Source organism: Somniosus microcephalus, unplaced genomic scaffold (assembly GCF_052327205.1).
Source record: "Somniosus microcephalus isolate GS21.2 unplaced genomic scaffold, FLI_Smic_1.0 unresolved_chr1, whole genome shotgun sequence".
In the NCBI taxonomy this organism is placed as follows: domain Eukaryota; kingdom Metazoa; phylum Chordata; class Chondrichthyes; order Squaliformes; family Somniosidae; genus Somniosus; species Somniosus microcephalus.
Genome location: NW_028225179.1, coordinates 11,658,468 through 11,674,527, shown reverse-complemented (window position 1 = coordinate 11,674,527; position 16,060 = coordinate 11,658,468). Strand labels below are relative to the sequence as shown.

General features: G+C 53.0%; 1 pseudogene across 1 annotated transcript in view; it reads right to left on the bottom strand.

Moving 5' to 3' along the window:
* The window catches only part of LOC147093439 (uncharacterized), a 135,845-nt pseudogene that overhangs the window by 105,118 nt on the left and 14,667 nt on the right, over positions 1-16,060 (bottom strand). Inside the window, exons 3-4 of the transcript XR_015074707.1 lie at positions 3,304-4,715; positions 3,167-3,244 (exon numbers count right to left, since the gene is read on the bottom strand). The product of XR_015074707.1 is annotated as an uncharacterized LOC147093439 (transcript). The remainder of the gene's footprint in view (positions 1-3,166; positions 3,245-3,303; positions 4,716-16,060) is intronic.

Genomic DNA, 16,060 nt, shown 5'->3' with positions numbered 1-16,060 from the left:
AAGCTCCCTCTACACTGTCCCATCAAACACTCCCAGGGCAGGTACAGCACGGGTTAGATACAGAGTAAAGCTCCCTCTACACTGTAAAATACTCTGGTCGTGTATACATATATCTGTAGGATTAGGGTTTGGTTTAATCTCATGTGATGAAGGTTTTTCTGCTTTCTGTTGACTTGTGGATTTGTGCTGTGCTAGAAATGATGAAATGGTTAAATTGTCCATTCCCAGGATGTTTCCGGGTTTGATAATATCCGTTCACAATTGAGCCGACAGTGCTGCTTGCTTTCTGCTGAAGTCCAGGATGTCTGATCCCTGCCTGTTTGACCACAACTTTATCAACACAATGGGCGGAAGACAGCGAGAGGAAGTGGGACAATGGGCCCTGGATGATCAACAAGTTGGCATCTGGTGTTTTGTCAGGAAATCACTCATTTCTGGGCCTCTTGTTCACAAACTCTGGTTAGACCCCAATGAATCATCAGTGGTCGGGAAATTATTGGTAAAAATTCTGAGGGACAGAATTAGTCTCCACTTGGAGAGGCAAGGATTAATCAAGGATAGCCAGCATGGCTTTGTCAGGGGAGATCATGTCTGACCAATTTGATTGAATTTTTCGAGGGGGTGACTAGGTGTGTGGATGAGGGTAATGCAGTTGATGTAGTCTACATGGACTTCAGTAAGGCTTTTGACAAAGTCCCGCATGGGAGACTGGTCAAGAAGGTAAGAGCCCATGGGATCCAGGGCAATTTGGCACATTGGATCCAAAATTGGCTTAGTGGCAGGAGGCAGAGGGTGATGGTCGAAGGTTGTTTTTGTGACTGGAAGCCTGTGTCCAGTCGTGTACCGCAGCTGATGTTAGGCTCACTAGCCAGTAATTCCCTGGTTTATCCCTACTACCCTTCTTGATTGAAACATATAAGATCCTGAGGGGTCTGGACATGGTGAATGTGGAGAGGATGTTTCCTCTAGTGGGAGAATCTAGAACTAGGGGTCATTGTTTAAATATAAGGGGTCACCCATTTAAGACCGAGATGAGGAGAATTTCTGGTATCATCCTTGTAAATCTTCTCTGCACCCTCTCCAGTGCCTCTATATCCTTTTTATAATATGGCGACCAGAACTGTACGCTTTACTCTAAGTGTGGTCTAACCAAGGTTCGATACAGGTTTAGCATAACTTCACTACTTTTCAATTCTATCCCTCTAGAAATAAACCCTAGTGCTTGGTTTGCTTTTTTTATGGCCTTGCTAACCTGTGTCGCAACTTTTAGTGATTTGTGTATTTGTACTCCGAGATCCCTTTGTTCCTCTACCCCACCTCGACTCGCACCCTCCAAGTGATAAGTGACCTCCCCATTCTTCCTACCAAAACATAATACCTCACATTTATCTGTTGAGCCTTGGTCACTCTGCAAAAACTCTGAAATATTTAATAATGAAATCAGGGAGTCAAAAAGCTGAGGTGAGGCAGTTTAAAAAGACAGTCCCTGACCAGAGATTGCTGGATGCTGACACTCGGTGCTCACGAGGATAGAATGTCCCATTCCCCAGGCACGGACATCCAGCACCTCGGTCACAGCAACAATTCACAAAACAATGGCAATATAACTTGGAGCAGAGACGGTTAAGTGGAGCTGTGATCGAGGTGCTCAAAATTATGAGGGGTTTTGATCGAGCAAACAAGGAGAAGCTGTTGTCACTGGCAGGAGGGTCGGTAACGAGAGGACACAGATTTCAGATCATTGGCAAAAGAATCTAGAGAGGAAATGAGGAGACTTTTTTTACACAGCGAATTGTGATGATCTGGAATGCACTGCCTGAATGGGAGGTGGAAGCAGATTCAATAGTAACTTTCAAAAGGGAATTGGATTTATACTAAAAGCAGAAATGTGCAGGGCTGTGGGGAAAGAGCAGGGCAGTGGGACTAATTGCATCGCTCTTTCAGAGAGCCAGCACCAGCACGATGGGCCGAAAGGCATCCTACTGTGCTCTATGATTCTATAACATCAGCTTCTCTCTGCTCACTAGTACTGAGAGAACAGGGAATAATCTTTAAATCCAGCCCAATTATTGGGGTCTCTTAACATTAACAAGCCCCAGTTGCCTGAATTAACATGGTTCAGTCCTGGATGTGATTAAAGGCAGCGAAAACAGTGGAATCAACCCACCGCAGTCACAATGTGGACACTCTGGTGTGTCAGCGGGTGGGATACACCAGGGAATCCCTTTCCACACACTGAGGTTGACTCTAATGATCAGGAGTCCTAGGGTTTCGGACACCAGATAATCAAGCTCACAAGAATACAAATTGTCTCTCCAGACTTTATTGAGATGCTGCATAACACAGATCGGGTGATAATTCCCTCAATCTGGAGAATAGAAGTACAGTGGATTCGCGCGCGACCTTCTTGAGTCTGTTCCAACTGACAACTTAAGTGGCCTGTTCTTATACACAAGCTTGGTTACCGCTCAGGAAATGGGATTGTTTGGACCCGTCTGTTGACCGCCTCCTAAACTCCTGCTAATTCAGGGAATTTAGTCCATCTGTGACCAGACTATAACCACAAGCCCGTCTGGTTATCACACCTATACGGTCCGTGAGGTTATTATTAGATTCACACCCAGACGTTGTGCCTTCACTTGTCTGGCACTTCATCCCATAACACGGGTACAGGGACTCAGTAATGTTTCATTCATCAGAAAAAGACAAAGTACAACAACATACTGGTCAGCTTAACAGAATCTCATCATATTTATATGGCTATAAATATAAAAGTCACTAATAAATCCAGGAAGGAATTTAGGAGAAACATTTTTACCCAGAGAATGGTGAGAATGGGGAACTCGCTACCACAGGGAGCGGTTGAGGTGAACAGCACAGATGGATTTATGGGTAAGCCACACAAGGGAGAAAGGAATGGGAGGAGATGTTGATCAGGTTAATTGAAGTAGGGTGGGTGTGGGGCATCGACACTGGCATGGACCAGTTGGGCCGAATGGCCTGTTTCTGTGCTGTACATTCTACGTAACACCATGAACAGTCAAATCAAGGGAATCATCAGCACAACAGTCTTAAAGATTAAACAGCAGTACAAGAATTTATAAAACATTCATCCATTCCATGTTCATGTCACCCCAGCTGTCTGCGGGGCTCTGCGCTATGGAACAGTGTGAATTCGCTGGTGTCTCAGTAGGTGGGATGACCGAGTGAATCCTTTGCCACACACAGAGCAGGTGAACAGTCTCTTTCCTTCTCTCTCCAGCTGGTGTCTCTTCAGGCCCTTTGAACATATAAATGTCTTACCAGTCAGAATGGTTTCTCATCAGTGTGAACTTGTTGGTGTGTCAGCAGGTGGGATGACTGAGTGAATCCCTTCCCACACACGGAGCAGGTGAACGGCCTCTCCCCAGTGTGAAGTCGCTGGTGTGCCACCAGGCTTGAGGACTGAGTGAATCCCTTCCCACACACGGAGCAGGTGAACGGCCTCTCCCCAGTGTGAACTCGCCGGTGTTCCTTCAGCTCCCTGGAGCTTTTAAAGCTCTTCCCACAGGCACATGCAAACGGTCTCTGATTGGAGTGAACTCGCTGGTGTTCCTTCACATCCCCAGAGGTTTTATAGCTCTTTCCACAGTCAGAACATTTAAATGGTCTCTCATCAGTGTGAACTCGCTGGTGTCTCAACAGGTGCGATGACTTAGCGAATCCCTTCCCACACACGGAGCAGGTGAATGGCCTCTCCCCGGTGTGAACTCGCCGGTGTCCGTACAGAATGCTGGAGCATTTAAAGCTCTTCCCACAGACAAAACATATAAATGGTCTCTGATCGGAGTGAACTCGCTGGTGTCCCTTCAGATACCCAGAGGTTTTAAAGCTCTTCCCACAGGCAGAACAGTTAAATGGTCTCTCATCAGTGTGAACTTGCTGGTGTGCCAGTAGGTGGGATGGCCGAATGAATCCCTTCCCACACACGGAACAGTTGAATGGCCTCTTTCCTGCTCTCTCCAGCTGGTGTCCCTTCAGCTCCTGGGACTTTTGAAAGCTTTTCCCACAGTCGGAATGTTTCACCGGCCTCTCCCCAGTGTGAACTCGCTGGTGTGCCAGCAGATTCGAGGACCGAGTGAATCTCTTCCCACACAGGGAGCAGGTGAACAGAATCTCTCCTGCTCTCTCCAGCTGGTGTCTCTTCAGATCCTGGGACCTTTTAAATCTCTTCCCACAGTCAGAACATTTAATCGGTCTCTCATCACTGTGAACAAACTGGTGTCTCAGGAGGGTGGAAGAATGAGTGAATCGCTTCAAAAACACGGAGCAGGTCAGCGGTCTCTCATCGGCATGGACAAGCTGGTGTCTCAGCAGCACGGATGGTGCAATTAATCCCTTCCCACACACGGAGTAGGGTAAAGATCCCTCCCTTGTGTGATCTTGCTGGTGTGCCATTGGAGCGGATGACTGAGTGAATCCCTTCCACACACGGGGCCGGTGAACGGTTTCTCCCCAGTGTGTAGCCACTGGTGTCGCTTCAAGTACTTGTAGATTTTGAAGCTCTTCCCACACTCAGAACATTTAAAAGGTCTCTCATCAGTGTGAACTCACAGGTGTGCCAGCAGATTGGATGAGTGACTGAATCAGGTCCTGATGAATCGAGTGACTCTGTCAGATCTTGAGGTGATGTTTGGTTTGAGCTTCCTGTCTGTAAATGCTCCACTTCTAAAACCCTGTAAAAGGAGTGTAGAAAGGGTAAGGGGGGGGAAGCAGGAATTTTTTTTGGCTAGTTTTGCCTCAAAGAACAAACAGGGCAGAGCCGGTCCCACTGGTGTCCAGCCGTGCCCACAATAACCAGCGGGCCAGAAACAGCCCAATCCACCTCACTGACTTGGCCCTGAAGTCAAATCATGTCTCATCAAATGACATCCTTTGTGACTGTGACAAAAGTAAACTATGCCTCCTCGTCCTTCCTGACTTGTCTGCAGCCTTTGACACAGTTGACCACTCCATCCTTCACCCAACGCCTCTCCACCGTCGTGGGACTGCACTCGCCTGGTTCCATTCTTATCTATCTAATCGTAGCCAGAGAATCACCTGTAACGGCTTCTCTTCCCGCTCCCGCATCGTTACCTCTGGTGTCCCCCAAAGGATATATCCTTGGGCCCCTCCTATTTCTCATCTAAATGCTGCCCCTTGGTGACATCATCTGAAAACACAGCATCAGTTTCCACATGTACGCTGATGACACCCAGCTCTACCTCACCACCACTTCTCTCGACCCCTCCACGATCTCTAATCCGGTTCTGGGTGAGCAGAAATTTTCTCCAATTAAATATTGGGAAGATTGAAGCAACTGTTTTCGGTCCCTGCCACAAACTCTGTTCCCTAGGCACTGACTCCATCCCTCTCCCTAACATCTCTCTGAGGCTGAACCACACTGTTCACAACCTCGGTGTCATATTTGACCCTGAAATGAGCTTCCGAACACATATCCGCAGCATAACAAAGACCGCCTATTTCCACCTCTGTAACATTGCCCGTCTCCGCCCTTGCCTCAGCTCATCCGCTGCTGAAACCCTCACCCGGGCCTTTGTTACCTCTAGACTCGACTATTCCAACACACTCCTGGCTGGTCTCCCACATTCCACCCTATGTAAACTTGAGGTGATCCAAAACTACCCGTGTCGTAACTCAACGCCAAGTCCCGTTCACCCATCACCCCTGTGCTCGCTGACCTACATTGGCTCCCGGTTAAGCAATGCTTCGATTTCAAAATTCTCATCCTTGTTTTCAAATCCCTCCATGGCCTCGCCCCTCCCTATCTTAGTTATTCCCTTCAGCCTCACAACCACCCGCCCCCCGCGATAGAATCATAGAAAAATTACAGCACAGAAGGAGGCCATTCGGCCCATCTTGTCCGTGCCGGCCGATTAGTGCTATCCACACTAATCCCACTTTCCAGCACTTGGTCCGTGGCCTTGTAGGTTACGGCACTTCAAGTGCACATCCAAGTACTTTTTAAATGTGATGAGAGTTTCTGCCTCTACCACCCTGTCAGGCAGTGAGTTCCAGACCCCCACCACCCACTGGGTGAAAACATTTCTCCTTAACTCCCCTCTAAAGCTCCGACCAATTACTTTAAATCTATGCCCCCTGGTTGTGGACCCCTCTGCCAAGAGAAATAGGTCCTTCCTATCTCGGCCCCTCAGCATTTTATACACCTCAATCAGGTCTCCCCTCCGCCTCCTCGGTTCCAAAGAAAACAACCTCCTCCCCCCGAGACATCTGCGTTCCTCCAATTCTGCCCTCTTGAGCATCCCCGATTATAATCGCTGCACCATCAGTGGCCGTATTCTGCCCTCGCAACGCGATCCTGTGCAGAGCTAGACAGATAGCGAACAACTTGATATCTTCCAATAAAATCACAAGGCTTGACTTTTCTTGTAACGCTTTACTGAAAGATTCTCATTATTGTAAAACTGAAATACAACACAGAAATGGAAGCACACATTAGTGTACAAGCGCATAACTGATATGTATACACAGATTTAGGTACGCCTGAGCGACACAGTACATTTAGTAAACTGGGAGGCATTCTCTTTAAATTAGCCCTGTACATAGTGTATCAAAATACAGCTACTAGTTAATCGGCTAGACAGAGAAAAGTTACAACTAAACATTTTCTACAACATGCAGTGCACACTAATCATCTATAGCATTCTAAAATACTTACAGACAAACAATTTCCAAGACTCAAGCATGGGGACAATACAACTGCCCGGAGCCTGTGCTGCTGTAGGAGCACCGTGGTGTCGGTCTGTGTCCCAGCGAGGACTCCACGAGGACTACGCAGCAGTCCTGTGGGGAGCGTGATGACCTCATCATGCTCGGTCGCGTCGTCCACGCTTGGGGCGTCACGTGATGCGCATGGTCGCGTTTCTGGCCGTGGAGGCCGAAGTCGGGAGCGGGAGCTGGAGGCCAGGCTGAGCCGATGCTTGCCGCGGGAGCGGAAGATCGCGTCGCTCCCGGCGGCTGGTAGATGCGGCCGAAGACGCTAGGCCGGGCTGTGCCGGCGGCCTTTCTGGAAGGCCGAGTCGGGCCGGCAGCCGCCTCACGCACGTCACGTCGTACGTGCCGTGACGTCAGCACGCTACGTCGTACGTGACGTGACGTCAGCGCGCTAAGGCGCGTCTTAAAGGGGCAATGGCCCTAAAAGGTAAGTTAAAGGGGCAACGGCCCCAACAGGTAGGTTATACATATATAAGTAAGTTAAATACATACAGTGAGGTTAAGTTAGAGGGAGAGGCAGCACAGGCCGTGTCTTCTGTTGCCTCGGCCCTAAGCTCTGGAATTCCCTCTCTGAACCTCTCCGCCTTTCTTTCATAGAAAATAGGAGAAGAGGGCCATTCGGCCCCTCAAGCCTGCTCCGCCATTCAATGAGAACATGGCTGATCAAAACCCACCTCTGTGACCAAGATTTTGGCCATCTGCCCTAATTTCTCCTTATGTGGCTCGACGTCACATTTTTCAATGTCTTACAATACCCCTGTGCAGCACCTTGGGACGTTTTCCTACGTTAAAGGTGCTATAGAAATAAGAACATAAGAACATAAGAAATAGGAGCAGGAGTAGGCCAATCGGCCCCTCGAGCCTGCTCCACCATTCAATAAGATCATGGCTGATCTGATCCTAACCTCAAATCTTCTATCACTCTGCATCCACCCGAACCCATGTGATCTCCCAGGAGAGGCGAAAAACCAGATAAAGACCCAATGGCCAATTTGGGAGAAAAAAATCTGGGAAATTCCTCTCCGACCCATCTAGGCGATCGAAATTCTTCCAGGAGATCACCCTGTCCCTATATTTTCTACAGTACTTACCTTCTGTAAAGGCGATCTCCACCCCAGCCAGGAACAGGGATAAAACCATCTCCTGAAATCTAACAGAATTAGAACACAGTAGGAGCAGAACAAGGCTACACGGCCCCTGGGCCCGCTCCACTACCCACAGGGCCATGACCATTCCGAACCCAGACTCATGTCCAATTTCCTGCCCGCTCCCCGTAACCCTTTATTCCCTTTACTTCTAGGAAACTATCTATTTCTGTTTTAAATTTATTTAATGATGTAGCTTCCACAGCTTTCTGGGGCAGCAAATTCCACAAACCTACCACCCTCTGAGTGAAGAAGTTTCTCCTCATCTCAGTTTTGAATGAGCAGCCCCTTATTTTAAGATTATGCCCCCTAGTTCTAGTTTCACCCATCATTGGGAACATCCTCACCGCATCCACCCGATCAAGCCCCTTCACAATCTTATATGTTTCAATAAGATCGCCTCTCATTCTTCTGAACTCCAATGAGTAGAGTCCCAATCTACTCAACCTCTCCTCATATGACCACCCCCTCATCCCCGGGATTAACCGAGTGAACCTTCTTTGTACTGACTCGAGAGCAAGTATGTCTTTTCTTAAGTATGGACACCAAAACTGTATGCAGTATTCCAGGTGCGGCCTCACCAATACCTTGTACAACTGCAGCAATACCTCCCTGTTTTTATATTCCAACCCCCTAGCAATAAAAGCCAACATTCCATTGGCCTTCTTGATCACTTGCTGCACCTGCATACTAACTTTTTGAGTTTCGTGCACCAGGACCCCCAGATCCCTTTGTACTACAGTACTTTCCAGTTTCTTGCCATTAAGATAATAACTTGCTCTATGATTTTTCCTGCCAAAGTGCATAACTTCACACTTTCCAGTATTGTATTCCATCTGCCAAACCTTTGCCCACTTACTTAGCCTGTCTATGTCCCTTTGCAGGTTTTTTATGTCCTCCTCACTCACTACTTTCCGTCCCATCTTTGTATCATCTGCAAACTTTGATATGTTACACTCGGTCCCCTCCTCCAAATCGTTAATATAGATTGTAAAGAGTTGGGGACCCAGCACTGACCCCTGCGGAACACCACTAGTTACTGGTTGCCAATCTGAGAACGAACCATTTATCCCAACTCTCTGCTTTCTGTTAGAGAGCCAATCCTCCACCCATGCCAGAATATTACCCCCAATCCCGTGATTTTTTATCTTGAGCAATAATCTTTTGTGTGGCACCTTGTCAAATGCCTTTTGGAAGTCTAAATACACTACGTCCACTGGTTCCCCTTTATCCACCCTGTATGTTACTTCCTCAAAAAACTCAAGCAAATTTGTTAAACATGACTTCCCCTTCATGTTATTTTTTGCTGTCTTTTAAAGACTTCCCAATCTTCCATCCTCCCACTAGATTTGGCTACCTTATATGCCCTTGTTTTTAGTCGGATACTATCCTTAATTACTTTACTTAGCCACGGATGGCTATCTTTTCTTTTACACCCTTTTTTCCTCAGTGGAATATATTTTTTTTGGAAGTTGTAAAATAACTCCTTAAATGTACACCACTGGTCATGTACCGTCTTACCCTTTAATCTATTTTCCCAGTCCACTCTCATTAATTCCGCTCTCATACCTTCATAGTCTCCTTTATTCAAGCTCAGCACGCTTGTTTGAGATCCAACCTTCTCACCCTCTAATTGAATATGGAACTCAACCATGTTATGGTCACTCATTCCAAGGGGATCCTTTACTAGGACATTTTTAATTAATCCTGTCTCATTACACAGGACCAAATCTAAGGTTGCTTGCCCCCTGGTCGGTTCAGTTACATACTGCTCAAGAAACCCATCCCTAATACACTCAATGAACTCTTCCTCAAGGCTGCTCTGCCCAATTTGATTTGTCCAGTTAATATGATAATTAAAATCCCCCATAATTATAGCTGTTCCCTTATTACAAGCCTCAACTATTTCCTGATTAATACTCCGTCCAACAGAGTTGCAACTGTTGTTGTTGTTCTCATTGTTGGAGGTGAGCTCTGAACAGGCCCCGCCCCCTCCCCCGACTCCGCACGCTCCGCTCCAAGGTGAGCGCGGGCTCTGAACAGGCCCCGCCCCCTCCCCCTACTCCGCATGCACCGCTCCAAGGTGAGCGCGGGCTGTGAACAGGCCCCGCCCCCTCCCCCTACTCCGCATGCGCCGCTCCAAGGTGAGCGCGGGCTCTGAACAGGCCCTGCCCCTCCCCCTACTCCGCATGCGCCGCTCCAAGGTGAGCGCGGGCTGTGAACAGGCCCCGCCCCCTCCCCCTACTCTGCACGCTCCGCTCCAAGGTGAGCGCGGGCTCTGAACAGGCCCCGCCCCCTCCCCCTGCGCCGCTCCAAGGTGAGCGCGGGCTCTGAACAGGCCCCGCCCCCTCCCCCTACTCTGCACGCTCCGCTCCAAGGTGAGCGCGGGCTCTGAACAGGCCCCGCCGCCTCCCCCTACTCCGCATGCACCGCTCCAAGGTGAGCGCGGGCTGTGAACAGGCCCCGCTCCCTCCCCCTACTCCGCATGCGCAGCTCCAAGGTGAGCGCGGGCTCTGAACAGGCCCCGCCCCCTCCCCCTACTCCGCATGCGCCGCTCCAAGGTGAGCGCGGGCTGTGAACAGGCCCCGCACCCTCCCCCTACTCCGCATGCGCCGCTCCAAGGTGAGCGCGGGCTCTGAACAGGCACCGCCCCCTACTCCGCATGCGCCACTCCAAGGTGAGCGCGGGCTCTGAACAGGCCCCTCCCCCTCCCCCTACTCCGCATGCGCCGCTCCAAGGTGAGCGCGGGCTCTGAACAGGCCCCGCCCCCTCCCCCTACTCCGCATGCGCCTCGCCAAGGTGAGCGCGGGCTCTGAACAGGCCCCGCCCCTCCCCCTACTCCGCATGTGCCGCTCCAAGGTGAGCGCGGGCTCTGAACAGGCCCCGCCCCTCCCCCTACTCCGCATGCGCCGCTCCAAGGTGAGCGCGGGCTGTGAACAGGCCCCGCCCCCTCCCCCTACTCCGCATGCGCCTCGCCAAGGTGAGCGCGGGCTCTGAACAGGCCCCGCCCCTCCCCCTACTCCGCATGCACCGCTCCAAGGTGAGCGCGGGCTCTGAACAGGCCCCGCCCCTCCCCCTACTCTGCATGCGCCGCTCCAAGGTGAGCGCGGGCTCTGAACAGGCCCCGCCCCCTCCCCCTACTCCGCATGCGCCTCGCCAAGGTGAGCGCGGGCTCTGAACAGGCCCCGCCCCCTCCCCCTGCTCCGCATGCGCCGCTCCAAGGTGAGCGCGGGCTCTGAACAGGCCCCGCCCCCTCCCCCTACTCCGCATGTGCCGCTCCAAGGTGAGCGCGGGCTCTGAACAGGCCCTGCCCCCTCCCCCTACTCCGCACGCGCTGCTCCAAGGTGAGCACGGGCTCTGAACAGGCCCCGCCCCCTCCCCCGACTCCGCATGTGCCGCTCCAACGCGAGCGCGGGCTCTGAACAGGCCCGCCCCCTCCCCCTACTCCGCATGCGCCGCGCCAAGGTGAGCGCGGGCTCTGAACAGGCCCCGCCCCCTCCCCCTACTCCGCATGCGCCGCTCCAAGGTGAGCGTGGGCTCTGAACAGGCCCCGCCCCCTCCCCCTACTCCGTATGCGCCGCTCCAAGGTGAGCGCGGGCTCTGAACAGGCCCCGCCCCCTCCCCCTACTCCGCATGCGCCGCTCCAAGGTGAGCGCGGGCTGTGAACAGGCCCCGCCCCCTCCCCCTACTCCGCATGCGCCGCTCCAAGGTGAGCGCGGGCTGTGAACAGCCCCTGCCCCCTCCCCCTACTCCGCATGCGCCGCTCCAAGGTGAGCGCGGGCTCTGAACAGGCCCCGCCCCCTCCCCCTACTCCGCATGCGCCGCTCCAAGGTGAGCGCGGGCTCTGAACAGGCCCCGCCCCCTCCCCCTACTCCGCATACACCGCTCCAAGGTGAGCGCGGGCTGTGAACAGGCCCCGCCCCCTCCCCCTCCCCCTACTCCGCATGCGCCGCTCCAAGGTGAGCGCGGGCTCTGAACAGGCCCCGCCCCCTCCCCCTACTCCGCATGCGCCGCTCCAAGGTGAGCGCGGGCTGTGAACAGGCCCCGCCCCCTCCCCCTACTCCGCATGCGCCGCTCCAAGGTGAGCGCGGGCTCTGAACAGGCCCCTCCCCCTGCTCCGCATGCGCCGCTCCAAGGTGAGCGCGGGCTCTGAACAGGCCCCGCCCCTCCCCCTACTCCGCATGTGCCGCTCCAAGGTGAGCGCGGGCTCTGAACAGGCCCCGCCCCCTCCCCCTACTCCGCATGCGCCTCGCCAAGGTGAGCGCGGGCTCTGAACAGGCCCCACCCCTCCCCCTACTCCGCATGCGCCGCTCCAAGGTGAGCGCGGGCTCTGAACAGGCCCCGCCCCTCCCCCTACTCCGCATGAGCCGCTCCAAGGTGAGCACGGGCTGTGAACAGGCCCCGCCCCCTCCCCCTACTCCGCAAACACCGCTCCAAGGGGAGCGCGGGGTCAGAACAGCCCCCGCCCCCTCCCCCTACTCCGCATGTGCCGCTCCAAGGTGAGCGCGGGCTCTGAACAGGCCCTGCCCCCTCCCCCTACTCCGCACGCGCTGCTCCAAGGTGAGCGCGGGCTCTGAACAGGCCCCGCCCCCTCCCCCTCCCCCTACTCCGCATGTGCCGCTCCAAGGTGAGCGCGGGCTCTGAACAGGCCCGCCCCCTCCCCCGCATGCGCCGCTCCACGGTGAGCGCGGGCTCTGAACAGGCCCCGCCCCCTCCCCCTACTCCGCATGCGCCGCTCCAAGGTAGGCCCCGCCCCCTCCCCCGACTCCGCATGCGCCGCTCCAAGGTGAGCGTGGGCTCTGAACAGGCCCCGCCCCCTCCCCCTACTCCGTATGCGCCGCTCCAAGGTGAGCGCGGGCTCTGAACAGTGCCCCGCCCCCTCCCCCTACTCCGCATGCGCCGCTCCAAGGTGAGCGCGGGCTCTGAACAGGCACCGCCCCCTCCCCCTACTCCGCATGCGCCGCTCCAAGGTGAGCGCGGGCTCTGAACAGGCCCCGCCCCCTCCCCCTACTCCGCTTGCACCGCTCCAAGGTGAGCGCGGGCTGTGAACAGCCCCTGCCCCCTCCCCCTACTCCGCATGCGCCGCTCCAAGGTGAGCGCGGGCTCTGAACAGGCCCCGCCCCCTCCCCCTACACCGCATGCGCCGCTCCAAGGTGAGCGCGGGCTCTGAACAGGCCCCGCCCCCTCCCCCTACTCCGCATGCGCCGCTCCAAGGGGAGCGCGGGGTCAGAACAGGCCCCGCCCCCTCCCCCTGCTCCGCATGCGCCGCTCGAAGGTGAGCGCGGGCTCTGAACAGGCCCCGCCCCCACTCCGCATGCGCCGTTCCAAGGTGAGCGCGGGCTCTGAACAGGCCCCTCCCCCTACTCCGCACGCGCCGCTCCAAGGTGAGCGCGGGCTCTGAACAGGCCCTGCCCCCTCCCCCTACTCCGCACGCGCCACTCCAAGGTGAGCGTGGGCTCTGAACAGGCCCCGCCCCCTCCCCCTACTCCGCATGTGCCGCTCCAAGGCTAGCGTGGGCTGTGAACAGACCCCGCCCCCTCCCCCTACTCCGCATGCGCCGCTCAAAGGCTAGCGTGGGCTCTGAACAGACCCCGCCCCCTCCCACAACTCCGCATGCGCCACCGGGCCCCGCTCCCGAGGATGAGCCGCTACCGCGCCTGCGCAGGGCCTCGCATTCTGGGTCAGCCCGGGCAACCGTGAGAGTCCGGATCACCGGCGGAAAGTGAGTTTTATCAGGGATTTTTATATATAGCGGAGAGAAGCGCGGGCGGGGAGATAAATAAAAAGCAAACACAAACCGCACCGTCCCAGCGCCCTCCCGGCACCGAGCGGAGCGGATTGAGTGGCCGCAGCCCCTTGTCTTCTACAGGGAGCCGGACTGGGGCACGTCATCAACTCCACGGCAGTGACTGATGGGAGCTACGACCAATAGGGAGAGAGCGGGCGGAGCTTGGAGGACTGACATGGCGGCGGGTCCTCCAACCAATCGGGGTGTCCGAGGGGCGGGACTTCCGCCGCCTGCTTCTCCCGCTGCTGAGAGAAGTGGAATGCAGCAGAGGGCGCTCTTCTGAGTTTGGGGCTCAGGCCTGTTAGTGGAGCAGTGCAGAGGGAACTTTACTCTGCACTGGGCTTTACTCCCTCAGCACTGCACTGGAGGGGCAGCACAGAGTTTTCGACTCCAGTCTCTGGAGTGGGACTTCAACCCACAACCTTCTGACTCAGAGGAGAGAGTGCTGCCGCCTGAGACACGGCTGACACTCTGTATCTAACCCATGCTCTACCTGCCCTGCGAGTGTTTGATGGGACAGTGTAGAGGGACCTTTACTCTGTATCTAACACGTGCTGTACCTGCCCTGGGAGTGTTTGATCGGACAGTGTAGAGTGAGCTTTACTCTGTATCTAACCCGTGCTGTGCCTGCCCTGGGAGTGTTTGATGGGACAGTGTAGAGGGAGATTTACTCTGTATCTAACCCGTGCTGTACCTGCCCTGGGAGTGTTTGACGGGACAGTGTAGAGGAAGCTTTACTCTGTATCTAACCCATGCTGTACCTGCCCTCATGAGCAAATTTGGCTAGGGTAAATAAAATCAGAGAGTTAAATGCGTGGCTCAAAGACTGGTGTGGGAGAAATGGGTTTTGCTTCTTGGGACACTGGCACCAGTACTGGGAGAGGAGAGAGCTGTTCCATTGGGATGGAGTTCACTTGTCCGGTGCTGGGACTAGAATCCTGGTGAATCGAATAACTAGGGCTGTAGAGAGGGCTTTAAACTAATTAGTGGGGGGGAGGTTTCAAGAGAGCAAAAAATAAAAATGTCAGCGGAGAAGGCAATAGAGCAAGGTAGCAGTGGGGGAATTAAAAACCAGAGCGTGTCATGAAGGGACATACAATGTAAAGATAAAGGTAGAGTAGTAAAGGGGGTAAAAGCAGGAATAAATTGTCACAAAGCATATTTAAAAGTTCTTTACCTGAATGTACACAGCATTCGTAACAAAATAGACGAGTTGCCGGTACAAATAACTACACATGGGTATGATCTGGTGGCCATTACGGAGACATGGCTGCAGGGTGACCATGACTGGGAACTAAACATCCAGAGGTATTTGACTATTAGGAAGGACAGACAGGAAGGAAAAGGAGGTGGGGTGGCTGTGTTAATAAAGGATGGAATCACTGCAATAGTGAGAAATGATATTGGGTCAAAGGATCAGGATAGTGAAACGGTTTGGGTGGAAATAAGGAATAATAAGGGGAAAAACTCACTAGTGGGCGTAGTCTATAGGCCCCCTAACAGTTGCAACTCTATTGGTCGGAGTATAAATCAGGAAATAGTTGGGGCTTGTAATAAGGGAACAGCTATAATCATTGGAGATTTTAACCTTCATATTGACTGGACAAATCAAATTGGGCAGGGCAGCCTTGAGGAAGAGTTCATAGAATGCATTAGGGACGGGTTCCTTGAGCAGCATGTTACAGAACCAACCGGGGGACAGGCAATCTTAGATCTGGTCCTGTGTAATGAGACAGGATTAATAAAAAATGTCCTAGTAAAGGATCCCCTTGGAATGAGTGACCATAACATGGTTGAATTCCAAATTTAGTTAGAGGGTGAGAGAGTTGGATCTCAAACCAGCATACTAAGCTTAAATAAAGGAGACTATGAAGGTATGAGAGCAGAGTTGACTAAAGTGGACTGGGAAAATAGATTAAGGTGTAAGACGGTACATGAGCAGTGGTGTACATTCAAGGAGATATTTCACAACTTTCAAGAAAAATATATTCCAGTGTGGAAAAAGGGGCTAAGTAAAGTAAAAAAGGATAGTATCCGACTGAAAACAAGGGCATATAAAGTAGCCAAATCTAGTGGGAGGATAGAAGATTGGGAAGCATTTAAAAGCCAGCAAAGAATAACTAAATGATTAATTAAGAAAGGGAAGATAGATTATGAAAGTAAACTAGCAAAAAATATAAAAAGAGATAGCAAGAGTTTCTACAGTTATATAAAAAGAAAAAGGGTGGCTAAAGTGAATGTTGGTCCCTTAGAGGACGAGACCGGGAAATTAGTAGTGGGGAACACTGAGATGGCAAAAACGCTTAACAAATATTTTGTATCAATCTTTACAGTAGAGGACACTAAAAATATC